The sequence below is a fragment of the Gorilla gorilla genome, chromosome 4 (genome assembly GCF_029281585.2).
Source record: "Gorilla gorilla gorilla isolate KB3781 chromosome 4, NHGRI_mGorGor1-v2.1_pri, whole genome shotgun sequence".
Lineage (NCBI taxonomy): Eukaryota > Metazoa > Chordata > Mammalia > Primates > Hominidae > Gorilla > Gorilla gorilla.
The window spans coordinates 187,084,190-187,108,464 of NC_073228.2; positions in this window are offsets into that span (position 1 = coordinate 187,084,190).

A 24,275-nucleotide genomic window follows, 5' to 3' on the forward strand; every position below is an offset into this window, starting at 1 on the left:
ATACAGATAGCGGTGTAGATATTTCCATGTTCATACAGATAGCGGTGCTGATATTTCCATGTTCATACAGGTAGCGGTGTAGATATTTCCATGTTGATACAGATAGCAGTGTAGATATCTCCATCTTAATACAGATGGCGGTGTAGATATTTATATGTTCATACAGATGGCGGTGCAGATATTTCCATGTTCATACAGATGGCGGTGTAGATATTTCCATGTTCATACAGATAGCGGTGTAGTTATTACCATGTGTAAAGAGATACCTGTGTAGATATTTCCATGTATATGCAGATAGCTGTGTAGCAATTTCCATTTTCATGCAGACAGCGGTGTATATATTTCCCTGTTCAAACAGATAGCGGTGTAGTTATTTCCATGTTCATACAGATAGCGGTGTAGATATTTCCATGTTCATACAGATTGCGGTGTAGATATTTCCATGTTCATACAGATAGCGGTGCTGAAATTTCCATGTTTATACAGGTAGCGGTGAAGCTATTTCCATGTTTATACTGATAGCGGTGTAGATATTTCCATGTTTATACAGATAGCGGTGTAGATATTTCCATGTTTATACAGATAGCGGTGTAGATATCTCCATTTTAATACAGATGGCGGTGTAGATATTTATATGTTCATACAGATGGCGGTTCAGAGATTTCCATTTTCATACAGATGGCGGTGTAGATATTTCCATGTTCATACAGATAGCGGTGTAGTTATTTCCATGTGTAGAGAGATAGCTGTGTAGATATTTCCATGTATATGCAGATAGCTGTGTAGATATTTCCATTTTCATGCAGATAGCGGTGTATATATTTCCCTGTTCAAACAGTTAGCGGTGTAGATATTTCCATGTTCAGAAAGATAGCGGTGTAGATACTTCCATGTTTATACAGATAGCGGTGAAGATATATGCATGTTTACACAGATAGCGGTGTAGATATTTCCATGTTCATCCAGATGGCTGTGTAGATATATCCATGTTCATACAGATAGCGGTGTAGATATTTCCATGTTCATACAGATAGCGGTGCAGATATTTCCATGTTCATCCAGATGGCTGTGTAGATATATCCATGTTCATACAGATGGCGGTGAAGATATTTCCATGTTCATACAGATAGCGTTGTAGATATTTCCATGTTCATAAAGAAAGCGGTGTAGATATTTCCATGTTCAAACAGATAGCGGTGTATGTATTTCCATGTTCATACAGATAGCGGTGTAGATATTTCCATTTTCAAGCAGATAGCGGTGTATATATTTCCATGTTCAAACAGTTAGCGGTGTAGATATTTCCATGTTCATAAAGATAGCGGTGTAGTTATTTCCATGTTTATACAGATAGCGGTGAAAATGTATGCATGTTTACACAGATAGCGGTGTAGATATGTCCATGCTCATCCAGATGGCTGTGTAGATATATCCATGTTCACACAGATGGCGGTGAAGATATTTCCATGTTCATACAGATAGCGGTGTAGATATTTCCATGTTCATACAGATAGCGGGGTAGATATTTCCATGTTCATACAGACAGCGGTGTATGTATTTCCATGTTCATACAGATAGCGGTGTAGATATTTCCATGTTAATCCAGATGGCTGTGTAGATATTTCCATGTTCATACAGATAGCGGTGTAGATATTTCCATGCTCATACAGATAGCGGTGTAAATATTTCCATGTTCATCCAGATGGCTGAGTAGATATATCCATGTTCATACAGATGGCGGTGAAGATATTTCCATGTACATACAGATAGCGGTGTAGATATTTCCATGTTCATACAGATAGCCGTGTAGATATTGCCATGTTCATACCGATAGCCGTGCTGAAACTTCCATGTTTATACAGGTGGCGGTGTACATATTTCCGTGTTTATACAGATGGCTGTGTAGATATATCCATGTTCATACAGATGGCGGTGTAGATATTTCCATGTTCATACAGATAGCGGTTTAGATATTTCCATGTTCATCCAGATGGCTGTGTAGATATATCCATGTTCATACAGATGGTGGAGAAGATATTTCCATGTTCATACAGATGGCGGTGTAGATATTTCCATGTTCATACAGATAGCGGTGTAGATATTTCCATGTTCATACAGAAAGCGGTGTAGATATTTCCATGTTCAAACAGATAGCGGTGTATGTATTTCCATGTTCATACAGTTAGCGTTGAATATATTTCCATTTTCAAGCAGATAGCGGTGTATATACTTCCATGTTCAAACAGTTAGCGGTGTAGATATTTCCATGTTCATAAAGATAGCGGTGTAGATATTTCCATGTTTATACAGATAGCGGTGAAAATGTAGGCATGTTTACACAGATAGCGGTGTAGATATTTCCATGTTCATCCAGATGGCTGTGTAGATATATCCATGTTCATATAGATGGTGGTGAAAATATTTCCATGTTCATACAGATTGCGGTGTAGATATTTCCGTGTTCATACAGATAGCGGTGTAGATATTTCCATGTTCATACAGATAGCGGTGTAGATATTTCCATGTTCATCCAGATGGCTGTGTAGATATTTCCATGTTCATACAGATAGCGGTGTAGATAATTCCATGTTCATACAGATAGCGGTGTAGATATTTCCATGTTCATACAGATGGCGGTTTAGATATTTCCATTTTCATACAGATAGCTGTGTAGTTATTTCCATGTGTAAAGAGATACCTGTGTAGATATTTCCATGTATATGCAGATTGCTGTGTAGCAATTTCCATTTTCATGCAGACAGCGGTGTATATATTTCCTTGTTCAAACCGATAGCGGTGTAGATATTTCCATGTTCATACAGATAGCGGTGTAGATATTTCCATGTTCATACAGATAGCGGTGTAGATATTTCCATGTTCATACAGATAGCGGTGCTGACATTTCCATGTTTTTACAGGTAGCGGTGAAGATATTTCCATGTTTATACAGATAGCGGTGTAGATATTTCCATGTTTATACAGATAGCGGTGTAGATATTTCCATGTTTATACAGATAGCGGTGTAGATATCTTCATTTTAATACAGATGGCGGTGTAGATATTTATATGTTCATACAGATGGCGGTTCAGATATTTCCATTTTCATACAGATGGCGGTGTAGATATTTCCATGTTCATACAGATAGCGGTGTAGTTATTTCCATGCGTAAAGTGATAGCTGTGTAGATATTTCCATGTATATGCAGATAGCTGTGTAGATATTTCCATTTTCATGCAGATAGCGGTGTATATATTTCCATGTTCAAACAGATAGCGGTGTAGATATATCCATGTTCATACAGATAGCGGTGTATGTATTTCCATGTTCATACAGATAGCGGTGTAGATATTTCCAAGTTAATCCAGACGGCTGTGTGGATATTTCCATGTTAATGCAGATAGCGGTGTAGATATTTCCATGTTCATACAGATAGCGGTGTAGATATTTCCATGTTCATCCAGATGGCTGCGTAGATATATCCATGTTCATACAGATGGCGGAGAAGATATTTCCACGTACATACAGATAGCGGTGTAGATATTTCCATGTTCGTACAGATAGCCGTGTAGATATGGCCGTCTTCATACCGATAGCGGTGCTGATACTTCCATGTTTATACAGGTAGCGGTTTACATATTTCCGTGTTTATACAGATGGCTGTGTAGATATATCCATGTTCATACAGATGATGGTGTAGATATTTCCATGTTCATACAGATAGCGGTTTAGATATTTCCATGTTCATCCAGATGGCTGTGTAGATATATCCATGTTCATACAGATGGCGGAGAAGATATTTCCATGTTCATACAGATGGCGGTGTAGATATTTCCATGTTCATACAGATAGCGGTGTAGGTATTTCCATGTTCATACAGATAGCGGTGTAGATATTTCCATGTTCATACAGATAGCGGTGTATGTATTTCCATGTTCATACAGATAGCGGTGTAGATATTTCCATTTTTATGCAGATAGCAGTGTATATATTTCCCTGTTCAAACAGTTATCGGTTTAGATATTTCCATGTTCATAAAGATAGCGGTGTAGATATTTCCATGTTTATACAGATAGCGGTGAAGAAGTATGCATGTTTACACAGATAGCCATGTACATATTTCCATGTTCATCCAGATGGCTGTGTAGATATATCCATGTTCATACAGATGGCGGTGAAGATACTTCCATGTTCACACAGATAGCGGTGTAGATATTTCCATGTTCATACAGATAGCGGTGCTGATATTTCCATGTTCATACATGTAGCGGTGTAGATATTTCCATGTTTATACATATAGCGGTGTAGATATTTCCATGTTTATACAGATGGCTGTGTAGATATATCCATGTTCATACAGATGGTGGAGAAGATATTTCCATGTTCATACAGATGGCGGTGTAGATATTTCCATGTTCATACAGATAGCAGTGTAGATATTTCCATGTTCATCCAGATGGCTGTGTAGATATATCCATGTTCATACAGATGGTGGAGAAGATATTTCCATGTTCATACAGATGGCGGTGTAGATATTTCCATGTTCATACAGATAGGGGTGTAGATATTTCCATGTTCATACAGATAGCGGTGTAGATACTTCCATGTTCATACAGATAGCGGTGTATGTATTTCCATGTTCATACAGGTAGCGGTGTAGATATTTCCATTTTTATGCAGAAAGCGGTGTGTATATTTCCTTGTTCAAACAGTTAGCGGTTTAGATATTTCCATGTTCATAAAGATAGCGGTGTAGATATTTCCATGTTTATACAGATAGCGGTGAAGATGTATGCATGTTTACACAGATAGCCGTGTACATATTTCCATGTTCATCCAGATGGCTGTGTAGATATATCCATGTTCATACAGGTGGCGGTGAAGATATTTCCATGTTCATACAGATAGCGGTTTAGATATTTCCATGTTCATAAAGATAGCGGTGTAGATATTTCAATGTTTATACAGATAGCGGTGAAAATGTATGCATGTTTACACAGATAGCGGTGTAGATATTTCCATGTTCATCCAGAATGCTGTGTAGATATATCCATCTTCATGCAGATGGCGGTGAAGATATTTCCATGTTCATACAGATAGCGGTGTAGATATTTCCATGTTCATACAGAAAGCGGTGTAGATATTTCCATGTTCAAACAGATAGCGGTGTATGTATTTCCATGTTCATACAGTTAGCGATGTATATATTTCCATTTTCAAGCAGATAGCGGTGTATATACTTCCATGTTCAAACAGTTAGCGGTGTAGATATTTCCATGTTCATAAAGATATCGGTGTACATATTTCCATCTTTATACAGATAGCGGTGAAAATGTAGGCATGTTTACACAGATAGCGGTGTAGATATTTCCATGTTCATCCAGATGGCTGTGTAGATATATCCATGTTCATACAGATAGCGGTGTAGATATTTCCATGTTCATACAGGTAGCGGTGTAGATATTTCCATGTTCACACAGATAGCGGTGCTGATATTTCCATGTTTATTCAGATAGCGGTGTAGATATTTCCATGTTGATACAGATAGCGGTGTAGATATCTCCATCTTAATACAGATGGCGGTGTAGATATTTATATGTTCATACAGATGGCCGTGCAGATATTTCCATGTTCATACAGATGGCGGTGTAGATATTTCCATGTTCATACAGATAGCGGTGTGGATATTTCCATGTTCATACAGATAGCGGTGTTTGTATTTCCATGTTCATATAGATAGCGGTGTAGATATTTCCATGTTCATCCAGATGGCTGTGTAGGTATTTCCATGTTCTTACAGATAGCGGTGTAGATATTTCCATGTTCATACAGATAGCGGTGTAGATATTTCCATGTTCATCCAGATGGCTGCGTAGGTATATCCATGTTCATACAGATGGCGGTGAAGATATTTCCATGTACATACAGATAGCGGTGTAGATATTTCCATGTTCATACAGATAGCCGTGTAGATATTGCCATGTACATACCGATAGCGGTGCTGATACTTCCATGTTTATACATGTAGCGGTGTACATATTTCCGTGATTATAAAGATGGCTGTGTAGATATATCCATGTTCATACAGATGGCGGTGTTGATATTTCCATGTTCATACAGATAGCGGTTTAGATATTTCCATGTTCATCCAGATGGCTGTGAAGATATATCCATGTTCATACAGATGGCGGAGAAGATATTTCCATGTTCATACAGATGGCGGTGTAGATATATCCATGTTCATACAGATAGCGGTGTAGGTATTTCCATGTTCATGCAGATAGCGGTGTAGATATTTCCATGTTCATACAGATAGCAGTGTATGTATTTCCATGTTCATACAGATAGCGGTGTAGATATTTCCATTTTCATGCAGATAGCGGTGTATATATTTCCCTGTTCAAACAGTTATCGGTTTAGATATTTCCATGTTCATAAAGATAGCGGTGTAGATATTTCCATGTTTATAAAGATAGCGGTGAACATGTATGCATGTTTACACAGATAGAAGTGTACATATTTCCATGTTCATCCAGATGGCTGTGTAGATATATCCATGTTCATACAGATGGCGGGGAAGATATTTCCATGTTCATACAGATAGCGGTGTAGATATTTCCATGTTCATACAGATAGCGGTGCTGATATTTCCATGTTCATACAGGTAGCGGTGTATATATTTCCATGTTTATACAGATAGCGGTGTAGATATTTCCATGTTTATACAGATAGCGGTGTAGATATTTCCATGTTGATACAGATAGCGGTGTAGATATCTCCATCTTAACACAGATGGCGGTGTATTTATTTATATGTTCATACAGATGGCGGTGCAGATATTTCCATGTTCATACAGATGGCGGTGTAGATATTTCCAAGTTCATACAGATAGCGGTGTAGTTATTTCCATGTGTAAAGAGATACCTGTGTAGATATTTCCATGTATATGCAGATAGCTGTGTAGCAATTTCCATTTTCATGCAGACAGCGGTGTATATATTTCCCTGTTCAAACAGATAGCGGTGTAGATATTTCGATGTTCATGCAGATAGCGGTGTAGATATTTCCATGTTCATACAGATTGCGGTGTAGATATTTCCATGTTCATACAGATAGCGGTGCTGAAATTTCCATGTTTATACAGGTAGCGGTGAAGTTTTTCCATGTTTATACAGATAGCGGTGTAGATATTTCCATGTTTATACAGAAAGCGGTGTAGATATTTCCATGTTTATACAGATAGCGGTGTAGATATCTCCATTTTAATACAGATGGCGGTGTCGATATTTATATGTTCATACAGATGGCGGTTCAGAGATTTCCATTTTCATACAGATGGCGGTGTAGATATTTCCATGTTCATACAGATAGCGGTGTAGTTATTTCCATGTGTAGAGAGATAGCTGTGTAGATATTTCCATGTATATGCAGATAGCTGTGTAGATATTTCCATTTTCATGCAGATAGCTGTGTATATATTTCCCTGTTCAAACAGTTAGCGGTGTAGATATTTCCATGTTCATACAGATAGCGGTGTTGATATTTCTATGTTTATATAGATAGCGGTGAAGATGTATGCGTGTTTACACAGATAGCGGTGTAGATATTTCCATGTTCATCCAGATGGCTGTGTAGATATATCCATGTTCATACAGATAGCGGTGTAGATATTTCCATGTTCATACAGATAGCGGTGTAGATATTTCCATGTTCATCCAGATGGCTGTGTAGATATATCCATGTTCATACAGAAGGCGGTGAAGATATTTCCCTGTTCCTACAGATAGCGTTGTAGATATTTCCATGTTCATAAAGAAAGCGGTGTAGATATTTCCATGTTCAAACAGATAGCGGTGTATGTATTTCCATGTTCATACAGATAGCGGTGTAGATATTTCCATTTTCAAGCAGATAGCGGTGTATATATTTCCATGTTCAAACAGTTAGCGGTGTAGATATTTCCATGTTCATAAAGATAGCGGTGTAGATATTTCCATGTTTATACAGATAGCGGTGAAAATGTATGCATGTTTACACAGATAGCGGTGTAGATATTTCCATGTTCATCCAGATGGCTGTGTAGATATATCCATGTTCATACAGATGGCGGTGAAGATATTTCCATGTTCATACAGATAGCGGTGTAGATATTTCCATGTTCATACAGATAGCGGTGTAGATATTTCCATGTTCATACAGACAGCGGTGTATGTATTTCCATGTTCATACAGATAGCGGTGTAGATATTTCCATGTTAATCCAGATGGCTGTGTAGTTATTTCCATGTTCATACAGATAGCGGTGTAGATATTTCCATGTTTATACAGATAGCGGTGTAGATATTTCCATGTTCATCCTGATGGCTGAGTAGATATATCCATGTTCATACAGATGGCGGTGAAGATATTTCCATGTACATACAGATAGCGGTGTAGATATTTCCAGGTTCATCCAGATGGCTGTGTAGATATATCCATGTTCATACAGATGGCGGTGAAGATATTTCCATGTTCATACAGATAGCGGTGTATGTATTTCCATGTTCATACAGATAGCGGTGTAGATATTTCCATGTTCATCCAGATGGCTGTGTAGATATTTCCATGTTCATACAGATAGCGGAGTAGATATTTCCATGTTCATACAGATAGCGGTGTAGATATTTCCATGTTCATCCAGATGGCTGCGTAGATATATCCATGTTCATACAGATGGCGGTGAAGATATTTCCATGTACAGACAGATAGCGGTGTAGATATTGCCATGTACATACCGATAGCGGTGCTGATACTTCCATGTTTATACAGGTAGCGGTGTACATATTTCCGTGTTTATAAAGATGGCTGTGTAGATATATCCATCTTCATACAGATGGCGGTGTAGATATTTCCATGTTCATACAGATAGCGGTTTAGATATTTCCATGTTCATCCAGATGGCTGTGTAGATATATCCATGTTCATACAGATGGCGTAGAAGATATTTCCATGTTCATACAGAGGGCGGTGTAGATATTTCCATGTTCATGCAGATAGCGGTGTAGATATTTCCATGTTCATACAGATAGCGGTGTATGTATTTCCATGTTCATACAGATAGCAGTGTTGATATTTCCATTTTCATGCAGATAGCGGTGTATATATTTCCCTGTTCAAACAGTTATCGGTTTAGATATTTCCATGTTCATAAAGATAGCGGTGTAGATATTTCCATGTTTATACAGATAGCGGTGAAGATGTATGCATGTTTACACAGATAGCCGTGTACGTATTTCCATGATCATCCAGATGGCTGTGTAGATATATCCATGTTCATACAGATGGCGGTGAAGATATTTTCATGCTCATACATATAGCGGTGTAGATATTTCCATGTTCATACAGGTAGCGGTGTAGATATTTCCATGTTCACACAGATAGCGGTGCTGATATTTCCATGTTTATTCAGATAGCGGTGTAGATATTTCCATGTTGATACAGATAGCGGTGTAGATATCTCCATCTTAATACAGATGGCGGTGTAGATATTTATATGTTCATACAGATGGCCGTGCAGATATTTCCATGTTCATACAGATGGCGATGTAGATATTTCCATGTTCATACAGATAGCGGTGTGGATATTTCCATGTTCATACAGATAGCGGTGTTTGTATTTCCATGTTCATATAGATAGCGGTGTAGATATTTCCATGTTCATCCAGATGGCTGTGTAGGTATTTCCATGTTCTTACAGATAGCGGTGTAGATATTTCCATGTTCATACAGATAGCGGTGTAGATATTTCCATGTTCATCCAGATGGCTGCGTAGGTATATCCATGTTCATACAGATGGCGGTGAAGATATTTCCATGTACATACAGATAGCGGTGTAGATATTTCCATGTTCATACAGATAGCCGTGTAGATATTGCCATGTACATACCGATAGCGGTGCTGATACTTCCATGTTTATACAGGTAGCGGTGTACATATTTCCGTGATTATAAAGATGGCTGTGTAGATATATCCATGTTCATACAGATGGCGGTGTTGATATTTCCATGTTCATACAGATAGCGGTTTAGATATTTCCATGTTCATCCAGATGGCTGTGAAGATATATCCATGTTCATACAGATGGCGGAGAAGATATTTCCATGTTCATACAGATGGCGGTGTAGATATATCCATGTTCATACAGATAGCGGTGTAGGTATTTCCATGTTCATGCAGATAGCGGTGTAGATATTTCCATGTTCATACAGATAGCGGTGTATGTATTTCCATGTTCATACAGATAGCGGTGTAGATATTTCCATTTTCATGCAGATAGCGGTGTATATATTTCCCTGTTCAAACAGTTATCGGTTTAGATATTTCCATGTTCATAAAGATAGCGGTGTAGATATTTCCATGTTTATAAAGATAGCGGTGAACATGTATGCATGTTTACACAGATAGAAGTGTACATATTTCCATGTTCATCCAGATGGCTGTGTAGATATATCCATGTTCATACAGATGGCGGGGAAGATATTTCCATGTTCATACAGATAGCGGTGTAGATATTTCCATGTTCATACAGATAGCGGTGCTGATATTTCCATGTTCATACAGGTAGCGGTGTAGATATTTCCATGTTTATACAGATAGCGGTGTAGATATTTCCATGTTTATACAGATAGCGGTGTAGATATTTCCATGTTGATACAGATAGCGGTGTAGATATCTCCATCTTAACACAGATGGCGGTGTATTTATTTATATGTTCATACAGATGGCGGTGCAGATATTTCCATGTTCATACAGATGGCGGTGTAGATATTTCCAAGTTCATACAGATAGCGGTGTAGTTATTTCCATGTGTAAAGAGATACCTGTGTAGATATTTCCATGTATATGCAGATAGCTGTGTAGCAATTTCCATTTTCATGCAGACAGCGGTGTATATATTTCCCTGTTCAAACAGATAGCGGTGTAGATATTTCCATGTTCATGCAGATAGCGGTGTAGATATTTCCATGTTCATACAGATTGCGGTGTAGATATTTCCATGTTCATACAGATAGCGGTGCTGAAATTTCCATGTTTATACAGGTAGCGGTGAAGTTTTTCCATGTTTATACAGATAGCGGTGTAGATATTTCCATGTTTATACAGAAAGCGGTGTAGATATTTCCATGTTTATACAGATAGCGGTGTAGATATCTCCATTTTAATACAGATGGCGGTGTCGATATTTATATGTTCATACAGATGGCGGTTCAGAGATTTCCATTTTCATACAGATGGCGGTGTAGATATTTCCATGTTCATACAGATAGCGGTGTAGTTATTTCCATGTGTAGAGAGATAGCTGTGTAGATATTTCCATGTATATGCAGATAGCTGTGTAGATATTTCCATTTTCATGCAGATAGCTGTGTATATATTTCCCTGTTCAAACAGTTAGCGGTGTAGATATTTCCATGTTCATACAGATAGCGGTGTTGATATTTCCATGTTTATATAGATAGCGGTGAAGATGTATGCGTGTTTACACAGATAGCGGTGTAGATATTTCCATGTTCATCCAGATGGCTGTGTAGATATATCCATGTTCATACAGATAGCGGTGTAGATATTTCCATGTTCATACAGATAGCGGTGTAGATATTTCCATGTTCATCCAGATGGCTGTGTAGATATATCCATGTTCATACAGATGGCGGTGAAGATATTTCCATGTTCCTACAGATAGCGTTGTAGATATTTCCATGTTCATAAAGAAAGCGGTGTAGATATTTCCATGTTCAAACAGATAGCGGTGTATGTATTTCCATGTTCATACAGATAGCGGTGTAGATATTTCCATTTTCAAGCAGATAGCGGTGTATATATTTCCATGTTCAAACAGTTAGCGGTGTAGATATTTCCATGTTCATAAAGATAGCGGTGTAGATATTTCCATGTTTATACAGATAGCGGTGAAAATGTATGCATGTTTACACAGATAGCGGTGTAGATATTTCCATGTTCATCCAGATGGCTGTGTAGATATATCCATGTTCATACAGATGGCGGTGAAGATATTTCCATGTTCATACAGATAGCGGTGTAGATATTTCCATGTTCATACAGATAGCGGTGTAGATATTTCCATGTTCATACAGACAGCGGTGTATGTATTTCCATGTTCATACAGATAGCGGTGTAGATATTTCCATGTTAATCCAGATGGCTGTGTAGTTATTTCCATGTTCATACAGATAGCGGTGTAGATATTTCCATGTTCATACAGATAGCGGTGTAGATATTTCCATGTTCATCCAGATGGCTGAGTAGATATATCCATGTTCATACAGATGGCGGTGAAGATATTTCCATGTACATACAGATAGCGGTGTAGATATTTCCATGTTCATACAGATAGCCGTGTAGATATTGCCATGTTCATACCGATAGCCGTGCTGAAACTTCCATGTTTATACAGGTAGCGGTGTACATATTTCCGTGCTTATACAGATGGCTGTGTAGATATATCCATGTTCATACAGATGGCGGTGTAGATATTTCCATGTTCATACAGATAGCGGTTTAGATATTTCCATGTTCATCCAGATGGCTGTGTAGATATATCCATGTTCATACAGATGGTGGAGAAGATATTTCCATGTTCATACAGATGGCGGTGTAGATATTTCCATGTTCATACAGATAGCGGTGTAGATATTTCCATGTTCATACAGATAGCGGTGTATATATTTCCATGTTCATACAGATAGCGGTGTAGATATTTCCATTTTTATGCAGATTGCGGTGTATATATTTCCCTGTTCAGTTAGCGGTTTAGATATTTCCATGTTCATACAGATAGCGGTGTAGATATTTCCATGTTTATACAGATAGCGGTGAAGATGTATGCATGTTTACGCAGATAGCCGTGTACATATTTCCATGTTCATCCAGATGGCTGTGTAGATATATCCATGTTCAAACAGATGGCGGTGAAGATATTTCCATGTTCATACAGATAGCGGTGTAGATATTTCCATGTTCATACAGATAGCGGTGCTGATATTTCCATGTTCATACAGGTAGCCGTGTAGATATTTCCATGTTGATACAGATAGCAGTGTAGATATCTCCATCTTAATACAGATGGCGGTGTAGATATTTATATGTTCATACAGATGGCGGTGCAGATATTTCCATGTTCATACAGATGGCGGTGTAGATATTTCCATGTTCATACAGATAGCGGTGTAGTTATTTCCATGTATAAAGAGATACCTGTGTAGATATTTCCATGTATATTCAGATAGCTGTGTAGCAATTTCCATTTTCATGCAGACAGCGGTGTATATATTTCCCTGTTCAAACAGATAGCGGTGTAGATATTTCCATGTTCATACAAATAGCGGTGTAGATATTTCCATGTTCATACAGATTGCGGTGTAGATATTTCCATGTTCATACAGATAGCGGTGCTGAAATTTCCATGTTTATACAGGTAGCGGTGAAGCTATTTCCATGTTTATACAGATAGCGGTGTAGATATTTCCATGTTTATACAGATAGCGGTGTAGATATTTCCGTTTATACAGATAGCGGTGTAGATATCTCCATTTTAATACAGATGGCGGTGTAGATATTTATATGTTCATACAGATGGCGGTTCAGAGATTTCCATTTTCATACAGATGGCGGTGTATATATTACCATGTTCATACAGATAGCGGTGTAGTTATTTCCATGTGTAGAGAGATAGCTGTGTGGATATTTCCATGTAGATGCAGATAGCTGTGTAGATATTTCCATTTTCATGCAGATAGCAGTGTAGATATTTCCATGTTCATCTAGCTGGCTGTGTAGATATATCCATGTTCATACAGATGGCGGAGAAGATATTTCCATGTTCATACAGATGGCGGTGTAGATATTTCCATGTTCATACAGATAGCGGTGTAGATATTTCCATGTTCATACAGATAGCGGTGTAGATATTTCCATGTTCATACAGATAGCGGTGTATGTATTTCCATGTTCATACAGATAGCGGTGTAGATATTTCCATTTTTATGCAGATAGCGGTGTATATATTTCCCTGTTCAAACAGTTAGCGGTTTAGATATTTCCATGTTCATAAAGATAGCGGTGTAGATATTTCCATGTTTATACAGATAGCAGTGAAAATGTAGGCATGTTTACACAGATAGCGGTGTACATATTTCCATGTTCATCCAGATGGCTGTGTAGATATATCCATGTACATATAGATGGCGGTGAAAGTATTTCCATGTTCATACAGATAGCGGTGTAGATATTTCCATGTTCATCCAGATGGCTGCGTAGATATATCCATGTTCATACAGATGGCGGAGACGATATTTCCATGTAAATACAGATAGCGGTGTAGATATTTCCATGTTCATACAGATAGCCGTGTGGATATTGCCATGTTCATACCGATAGCGGTGCTGATACTTCCATGTTTATACAGGTAGAGGTGTACATATTTCCGTGTTTATACAGATGGCTGTGTAGATATATCCATGTTCATACAGATGGCGGTGTAGATATTTCCATGTTCATACAGATATCGGTTTAGATATTTCCATGTTTATACAGATAGCGGTGAAGATGTATGCATGTTTACTCAGATAGCGGTGTAGATATTTCCATGTTCTTCCAGATGGCTGTGTAGATATATCCATGTTCATACAGATAGCGGTGTAGATATTTCCATGTTCATACAGATAGCGGTGCAGATATTTCCATGTTCATCCAGATGGCTGTGTAGATATATCCATGTTCATACAGATGGTGGTGAAGATATTTCCATGTTCCTACAGATAGCGTTGTAGATATTTCCATGTTCATAAAGAAAGCGGTGTAGATATTTCCATGTTCAAACAGATAGCGGTGTATGTATTTCCATGTTCGTACAGATAGCGGTGTAGATATTTCCATTTTCAAGCAGATAGCGGTGTATATATTTCCATGTTCAAACAGTTAGCGGTGTAGATATTTCCATGTTCATAAAGATAGCGGTGTAGAAATTTCCATGTTTATACAGATAGCGGTGAAAATGTATGCATGTTTACACAGATAGCGGTGTAGATATTTCCATGTTCATCCAGATGGCTGTGTAGATATATCCATGTTCATACAGATGGCGGTGAAGATATTTCCATGTTCATACAGATAGCGGTGTAGATATTTCCATGTTCATACAGATAGCGGTGTAGATATTTCCATGTTCATACAGACAGCGGTGTATGTATTTCCATGTTCATACAGATAGCGGTGTAAATATTTCCATGTTAATCCAGATGGCTGTGTAGATATTTCCATGTTCATACAGATAGCGGTGTAGATATTTCCATGTTCATACAGATAGCGGTGTAGATATTTCCATGTTCATCCAGATGGCTGAGTAGATATATCCATGTTCATACAGATGGCGGTGAAGATATTTCCATGTACATACAGATAGCGGTGTAGATATTTCCATGTTCATACAGATAGCCGTGTAGATATTGCCATGTTCATACCGATAGCCGTGCTGAAACTTCCATGTTTATACAGGTAGCGGTGTACATATTTCCGTGCTTATACAGATGGCTGTGTAGATATATCCATGTTCATACAGATGGCGGTGCAGATATTTCCATGTTCATACAGATAGCAGTTTAGATATTTCCATGTTCATCCAGATGGCTGTGTAGATATATCCATGTTCATACAGATGGAGGAGAAGATATTTCCATGTTCATACAGATGACGGTGTAGATATTTCCATGTTCATACAGATAGCGGTGTAGATATTTCCATGTTCATACAGATAGCGGTGTAGATATTTCCATGTTCATACAGATAGCGGTGTATGTATTTCCATGTTCATACATATAGCGGTGTAGATATTTCCATCTTTATGCAGATAGCGGTGTATATATTTCCCTGTTCAAACAGTTAGCGGTTTAGATATTTCCATGTTCATAAAGATAGCGGTGTAGATATTTCCATGTTTATACAGATAGCGGTGAAGATGTATGCATGTTTACGCAGATAGCCGTGTACATATTTCCATGTTCATCCAGATGGCTGTGTAGATATATCCATGTTCATACAGATGGCGGTGAAGATATTTCCATGTTCATACAGATAGCGTTGTATATATTTCCATGTTCATACAGATAGCGGTGCTGATATTTCCATGTTCATACAGGTAGCGGTGTAGATATTTCCATGTTGATACAGATAGCGGTGTAGATATCTCCATCTTAATACAGATGGCGGTGTAGATATTTATATGTTCATACAGATGGCGGTGCAGATATTTCCATGTTCATACAGATGGCGGTGTAGATATTTCCATGTTCACACAGATAGCGGTGTAGTTATTTCCATGTGTAAAGAGATACCTGTGTAGATATTTCCATGTATATGCAGATAGCTGTGTAGCAATTTCCATTTTCATGCAGACAGCGGTGTATATATTTCCCTGTTCAAACAGATAGCGGTGTAGATATTCCCATGTTCATACAGATAGCGGTGTAGATATTTCCATGTTCATACAGATAGCGGTGTAGATATTTCCATGTTCATACAGATAGCGGTGTAGATATATCCATGTTCATCCAGATGGCTGTGTAGATATTTTCATGTTCATACAGATAGTGGTGTAGATATTTCCATGTTCATACAGATAGCGGTGTAGATATTTCCATGTTCATACAGATAGCGGTGTAGATATTTCCATGTTCATACAGATAGCGGTGTAGATATATCCATGTTCATCCAGATGGCTGTGTAGATATTTTCATGTTCATACAGATAGTGGTGTAGATATTTCCATGTTCATACAGATAGCGGTGTAGATATTTCCATGTTCATACAGATGGCGGTGTAGATATTTCCATTTTCATACAGATAGCGGTGTAGTTATTTCCATGTGTAAAGAGACACCTGTGTAGATATTTCCATGTATATGCTGATAGCTGTGTACAAATTTCCATTTTCATGCAGACAGCGGTGTATATATTTCCCTGTTCAAACCGATAGCGGTGTAGATATTTCCATGTTCATACAGATAGCGGTGTAGATATTTCCATGTTCATACAGATAGCGGTGCTAATATCTCCATGTTTTTACAGGTAGCCGTGAAGATATTTCCATGTTTATACAGATAGCGGTGTAGATATTTCCATGTTTATACAGATAGCGGTGTAGATATTTCCATGTTTATACAGATAGCGGTGTAGATAACTCCATTTTAATACAGATGGCGGTGTAGATATTTATATGTTCATACAGATGGCGGTTCAGATATTTCCATTTTCATACAGATGGCGGTGTAGATATTTCCATGTTCATACAGATAGCGGTGTAGTTATTTCCATGCGTAAAGTGATAGCTGTGTAGATATTTCCATGTATATGCAGATAGCTGTGTAGATATTTCCATTTTCATGCAGATAGCGGTGTATATATTTCCATGTTCAAACAGATAGCGGTGTAGATATTTCCATGTTCATACAGATAGCGGTGTATGTATTTCCATGTTCATACAGATAGCGGTGTAGATATTTCCAAGTTAATCCAGATGGCTGTGTAGATATTTCCATGTTAATAACGATAGCGGTGTAGATATTTCCATGTTCATACAGATAGCGGTGTAGATATTTCCATGTTCATCCAGATGGCTGCGTAGATATATCCATGTTCATACAGATGGCGGAGACGATATTTCCATGTACATACAGATAGCGGTGTAGATATTTCCATGTTCATACAGATAGCCGTGTAGATATTGCCATGTTCATACCGATAGCGGTGCTGATACTTCCATGCTTATGCAGGTAGCGGTGTACATATTTCCGTGTTTATACAGATGGCTGTGTAGATATATCCATGTTCATACAGATAGCGGTTTAGATATTTCCATGTTCATCCAGATGGCTGTGTAGATATATCCATGTTCATACAGATGGCGGAGAAGATATTTCCATGTTCATACAGATAGCGGTGTAGATATTTCCATGTTCATAAAGAAAGCGGTGTAGATATTTCCATGTTCAAACAGATAGCGGTGTATGTATTTCCATGTTCATACAGATAGCGGTGTAGATATTTCCATTTTCAAGCAGATAGCGGTGTATATATTTCCATGTTCAAACAGTTAGCGGTGTAGATATTTCCATGTTCATAAAGATAGCGGTGTAGAAATTTCCATGTTTATACAGATAGCGGTGAAAATGTATGCATGTTTACACAGATAGCGGTGTAGATATTTCCATGTTCATCCAGATGGCTGTGTAGATATATCCATGTTCATACAGATGGCGGTGAAGATATTTCCATGTTCATACAGATAGCGGTGTAGATATTTCCATGTTCATACAGATAGCGGTGTAGATATTTCCATGTTCATACAGACAGCGGTGTATGTATTTCCATGTTCATACAGATAGCGGTGTAAATATTTCCATGTTAATCCAGATGGCTGTGTAGATATTTCCATGTTCATAGAGATAGCGGTGTAGATATTTCCATGTTCATACAGATAGCGGTGTAGATATTTCCATGTTCATCCAGATGGCTGAGTAGATATATCCATGTTCATACAGATGGCGGTGAAGATATTTCCATGTACATACAGATAGCGGTGTAGATATTTCCATGTTCATACAGATAGCCGTGTAGATATTGCCATGTTCATACCGATAGCCGTGCTGAAACTTCCATGTTTATACAGGTAGCGGTGTACATATTTCCGTGCTTATACAGATGGCTGTGTAGATATATCCATGTTCATACAGATGGCGGTGCAGATATTTCCATGTTCATACAGATAGCAGTTTAGATATTTCCATGTTCATCCAGATGGCTGTGTAGATATATCCATGTTCATACAGATGGAGGAGAAGATATTTCCATGTTCATACAGATGACGGTGTAGATATTTCCATGTTCATACAGATAGCGGTGTAGATATTTCCATGTTCATACAGATAGCGGTGTAGATATTTCCATGTTCATACAGATAGCGGTGTATGTATTTCCATGTTCATACATATAGCGGTGTAGATATTTCCATCTTTATGCAGATAGCGGTGTATATATTTCCCTGTTCAAACAGTTAGCGGTTTAGATATTTCCATGTTCATAAAGATAGCGGTGTAGATATTTCCATGTTTATACAGATAGCGGTGAAGATGTATGCATGTTTACGCAGATAGCCGTGTACATATTTCCATGTTCATCCAGATGGCTGTGTAGATATATCCATGTTCATACAGATGGCGGTGAAGATATTTCCATGTTCATACAGATAGCGTTGTATATATTTCCATGTTCATACAGATAGCGGTGCTGATATTTCCATGTTCATACAGGTAGCGGTGTAGATATTTCCATGTTGATACAGATAGCGGTGTAGATATCTCCATCTTAATACAGATGGCGGTGTAGATATTTATATGTTCATACAGATGGCGGTGCAGATATTTCCATGTTCATACAGATGGCGGTGTAGATATTTCCATGTTCACACAGATAGCGGTGTAGTTATTTCCATGTGTAAAGAGATACCTGTGTAGATATTTCCATGTATATGCAGATAGCTGTGTAGCAATTTCCATTTTCATGCAGACAGCGGTGTATATATTTCCCTGTTCAAACAGATAGCGGTGTAGATATTCCCATGTTCATACAGATAGCGGTGTAGATATTTCCATGTTCATACAGATAGCGGTGTAGATATTTCCATGTTCATACAGATAGCGGTGTAGATATATCCATGTTCATCCAGATGGCTGTGTAGATATTTTCATGTTCATACAGATAGTGGTGTAGATATTTCCATGTTCATACAGATAGCGGTGTAGATATTTCCATGTTCATACAGATAGCGGTGTAGATATTTCCATGTTCATACAGATAGCGGTGTAGATATATCCATGTTCATCCAGATGGCTGTGTAGATATTTTCATGTTCATACAGATAGTGGTGTAGATATTTCCATGTTCATACAGATAGCGGTGTAGATATTTCCATGTTCATACAGATGGCGGTGTAGATATTTCCATTTTCATACAGATAGCGGTGTAGTTATTTCCATGTGTAAAGAGACACCTGTGTAGATATTTCCATGTATATGCTGATAGCTGTGTACAAATTTCCATTTTCATGCAGACAGCGGTGTATATATTTCCCTGTTCAAACCGATAGCGGTGTAGATATTTCCATGTTCATACAGATAGCGGTGTAGATATTTCCATGTTCATACAGATAGCGGTGCTAATATCTCCATGTTTTTACAGGTAGCCGTGAAGATATTTCCATGTTTATACAGATAGCGGTGTAGATATTTCCATGTTTATACAGATAGCGGTGTAGATATTTCCATGTTTATACAGATAGCGGTGTAGATAACTCCATTTTAATACAGATGGCGGTGTAGATATTTATATGTTCATACAGATGGCGGTTCAGATATTTCCATTTTCATACAGATGGCGGTGTAGATATTTCCATGTTCATACAGATAGCGGTGTAGTTATTTCCATGCGTAAAGTGATAGCTGTGTAGATATTTCCATGTATATGCAGATAGCTGTGTAGATATTTCCATTTTCATGCAGATAGCGGTGTATATATTTCCATGTTCAAACAGATAGCGGTGTAGATATTTCCATGTTCATACAGATAGCGGTGTATGTATTTCCATGTTCATACAGATAGCGGTGTAGATATTTCCAAGTTAATCCAGATGGCTGTGTAGATATTTCCATGTTAATAACGATAGCGGTGTAGATATTTCCATGTTCATACAGATAGCGGTGTAGATATTTCCATGTTCATCCAGATGGCTGCGTAGATATATCCATGTTCATACAGATGGCGGAGACGATATTTCCATGTACATACAGATAGCGGTGTAGATATTTCCATGTTCATACAGATAGCCGTGTAGATATTGCCATGTTCATACCGATAGCGGTGCTGATACTTCCATGCTTATGCAGGTAGCGGTGTACATATTTCCGTGTTTATACAGATGGCTGTGTAGATATATCCATGTTCATACAGATAGCGGTTTAGATATTTCCATGTTCATCCAGATGGCTGTGTAGATATATCCATGTTCATACAGATGGCGGAGAAGATATTTCCATGTTCATACAGATAGCGGTGTAGATATTTCCATGTTCATACAGATAGCGGTGTATGTATTTCCATGTTCATACAGATAGCGGTGTAGATATTTCCATTTTCATGCAGATAGCGGTGTATATATTTCCCTGTTCAAACAGTTATCGGTTTAGATATTTCCATGTTCATAAAGATAGCAGTGTAGATATTTCCATGTTTATACAGATAGCGGTGAAGATGTATGCATGTTTACACAGATAGCCGTGTACATATTTCCATGTTCATCCAGATGGCTGTGTAGATATATCCATGTTCATACAGATAGCGGTGTAGTTATTTCCATGTGTAAAGAGATAGCTGTGTAGATATTTCCATGTATATGCAGATAGCTGTGTAGATATTTCCATTTTCATGCAGATAGCGGTGTAGATATTTCCATGTTCAAACAGATAGCGGTGTAGATGTTTCCATGTTCATACAGATAGCGGTGTAGATATTTCCATGTTTATACAGATTGCGGTGAAGATGTATGCATATTTACACAGATAGCGGTGTAGATATTTCCATGTTCATAAAGATTGCGTTGTAGATATTTCCATGTTTATACAGATAGCGGTGAAGATGTATGCATGTTTACACAGATAGCTGTGTTGATATTTCCATCTTCATACAGATAGTGGTGTAGATATTTCCATGTTCATCCAGATGGCTGTGGAGACATATTCATGTTCATTCAGATGGCGGTGAAGATATTTCCATGTTAATACAGATAGCGGTGTTGACATTTCCATGTTCATACAGATAGCGGTGTATATATTTCCATGTACATACAGATGGCTGTGTAGATATATCCATGTTCATACAGATGGCGGTGAAGATATTTCCATGTTCATAGAGATGGCGGTGTAGATATTTCCATATTCATTCCGATAGCGGTGCTGATATTTCCATGTATATACAGGTAGCGGTGTAGATATTTCCATGTTTATACAGATAGCGGTGTAGATATTTCCATGTTTATACACATAGCAGTGTAGATATTTCCATGTTTATACAGATAGCGGCGTAGATATTTCCATCTTTATACAGAAAGCGGTGTAGATATCTCCATCTTAATACAGTTGGCGGTGTAGATATTTATATGTTCATACAGATGGCGTTTCGGATATTTCCATGTTCATACAGATCGCGGTGTAGATATTTCCATGTTCATACAGATAGCGGTGTAGTTATTTACATGTGTAAAGAGATAGCTGTGTAGATATATCCATCTATATGCAGATAGCTGTGTAGATATTTCCATTTTCATGCAGATAGCGGTGTATATATTTCCCTGTTCAAACAGTTAGTGGTGTAGATATTTCCCTGTTCAGAAAGATAGCGGTGTAGATATTTCCATGTTTATACAGATAGCGGTGAAGATGTAAGCATGTTTACACTGATAGCGGTGTAGATATTTCCATGTTCATCCAGATAGCTGTGTAGATATATCTATGTTCATACAGATAGCGGTGTAGATATTTCCATGTTCATACAGACAGTGGTGCAGATATTTCCATGTTAATCCAGATGGCTGTGTAGATATATCCATGTTCATACAGATGGCGGTGAAGATATTTCCATGTTCATACAGATAGCGGTGTAGATATTTCCATGTTTATTCAGATAGCGGCGTAGATATTTCCATGTTCATACAGATAGCGGTGCAGATATTTCCATGTTCATACAGATGACGGTGAAGATATTTCCATGTTCATACAGATAGCGGTGTAGATATTTCCATGTTCAAACAGATAGCGGTGTATGTATTTCCATGTTCATACAGATAGCGGTGTAGATATTTCCATTTTCATGCAGATAGCGTTGTATATATTTCCCTGTTCAATCAGTTAGTGGTGTAGATATTTCCATGTTCAGAAAGATAGCGGTGTAGATATTTCCATGTTTATACAGATAGCGGTGAAGATGTGTGCATGTTTACACTGATAGCGGTGTAGATATTTCCATGTTTATATAGATAGCGGTGTAGTTATTTCCATGTGTAAAGAGATAGCTGTGTAGGTATTTCCATATATTTGCAGATTGCTGTGCAGATATTTCCATTTTCATGCAGATAGCGGTGTAGATATTTCCATGTTCAAACAGATAGCGTTGTAAACATTTCCATATTCATACAGATAGCGGTGTAAATATTTCCATGTTTATACAGATGGCTGTGTAGATATATCCATGTTCATACAGATGGCGGTGTATATATTTCCATGTTCATGCATATAGCGGTTTAGATATTTCCATGTTCATCCAGATGGCTGTGTAGATATATCCATGTTCAAACAGATGGCGGAGAAGATATTTCCATGTTCATACAGATGGCGGTGTAGATATTTCCATGTTCATACAGATAGCGGTGTAGATATTTCCATGTTCATACAGATAGCGGTGTAGATATTTCCATGTTCATACAGATAGCGGTGTATGTATTTCCATGTTCATACAGATAGCGGTGTAGATATTTCCATTTTCATGCAGATAGCGGTGTCTATATTTCCCTGTTCAAACAGTGAGCGGTTTAGATATTTCCATGTTCATCAAGATAGCGGTGTAGATATTTCCATGTTTATACAGATAGCGGTGAAGATGTATGCATGTTTACACAGATAGCGGTGTAGTTATTTCCATGTTCATCCAGATGGCTGTGTAGATATATCCATGTTCCTACAGATGGCGGTGAAGATATTTCCATGTTCATACAGATAGCGGTGTAGATATTTCCATGTTCATACAGATAGCGGTGTAGATATTTCCATGTTCATACAGATGGCGGTGTAGATATTTCCATTTTCATACAGATAGCGGTGTAGTTATTTCCATGTGTAAAGAGATACCTGTGTAGATATTTCCATGTATATGCAGATAGCTGTGTAGCAATTTCCATTTTCATGCAGACAGTGGTGTATATATTTCCCTGTTCAAACCGATAGCGGTGTAGATATTTCCATGTTCATACAGATAGCGGTGCTAATATCTCCATGTTTTTACAGGTAGCGGTGAAGATATTTCCATGTTTATACAGATAGCGGTGTAGATATTTCCATGTTTATACAGATAGCGGTGTAGATATTTCCATGTTTATACAGATAGCGGTGTAGATAACTCCA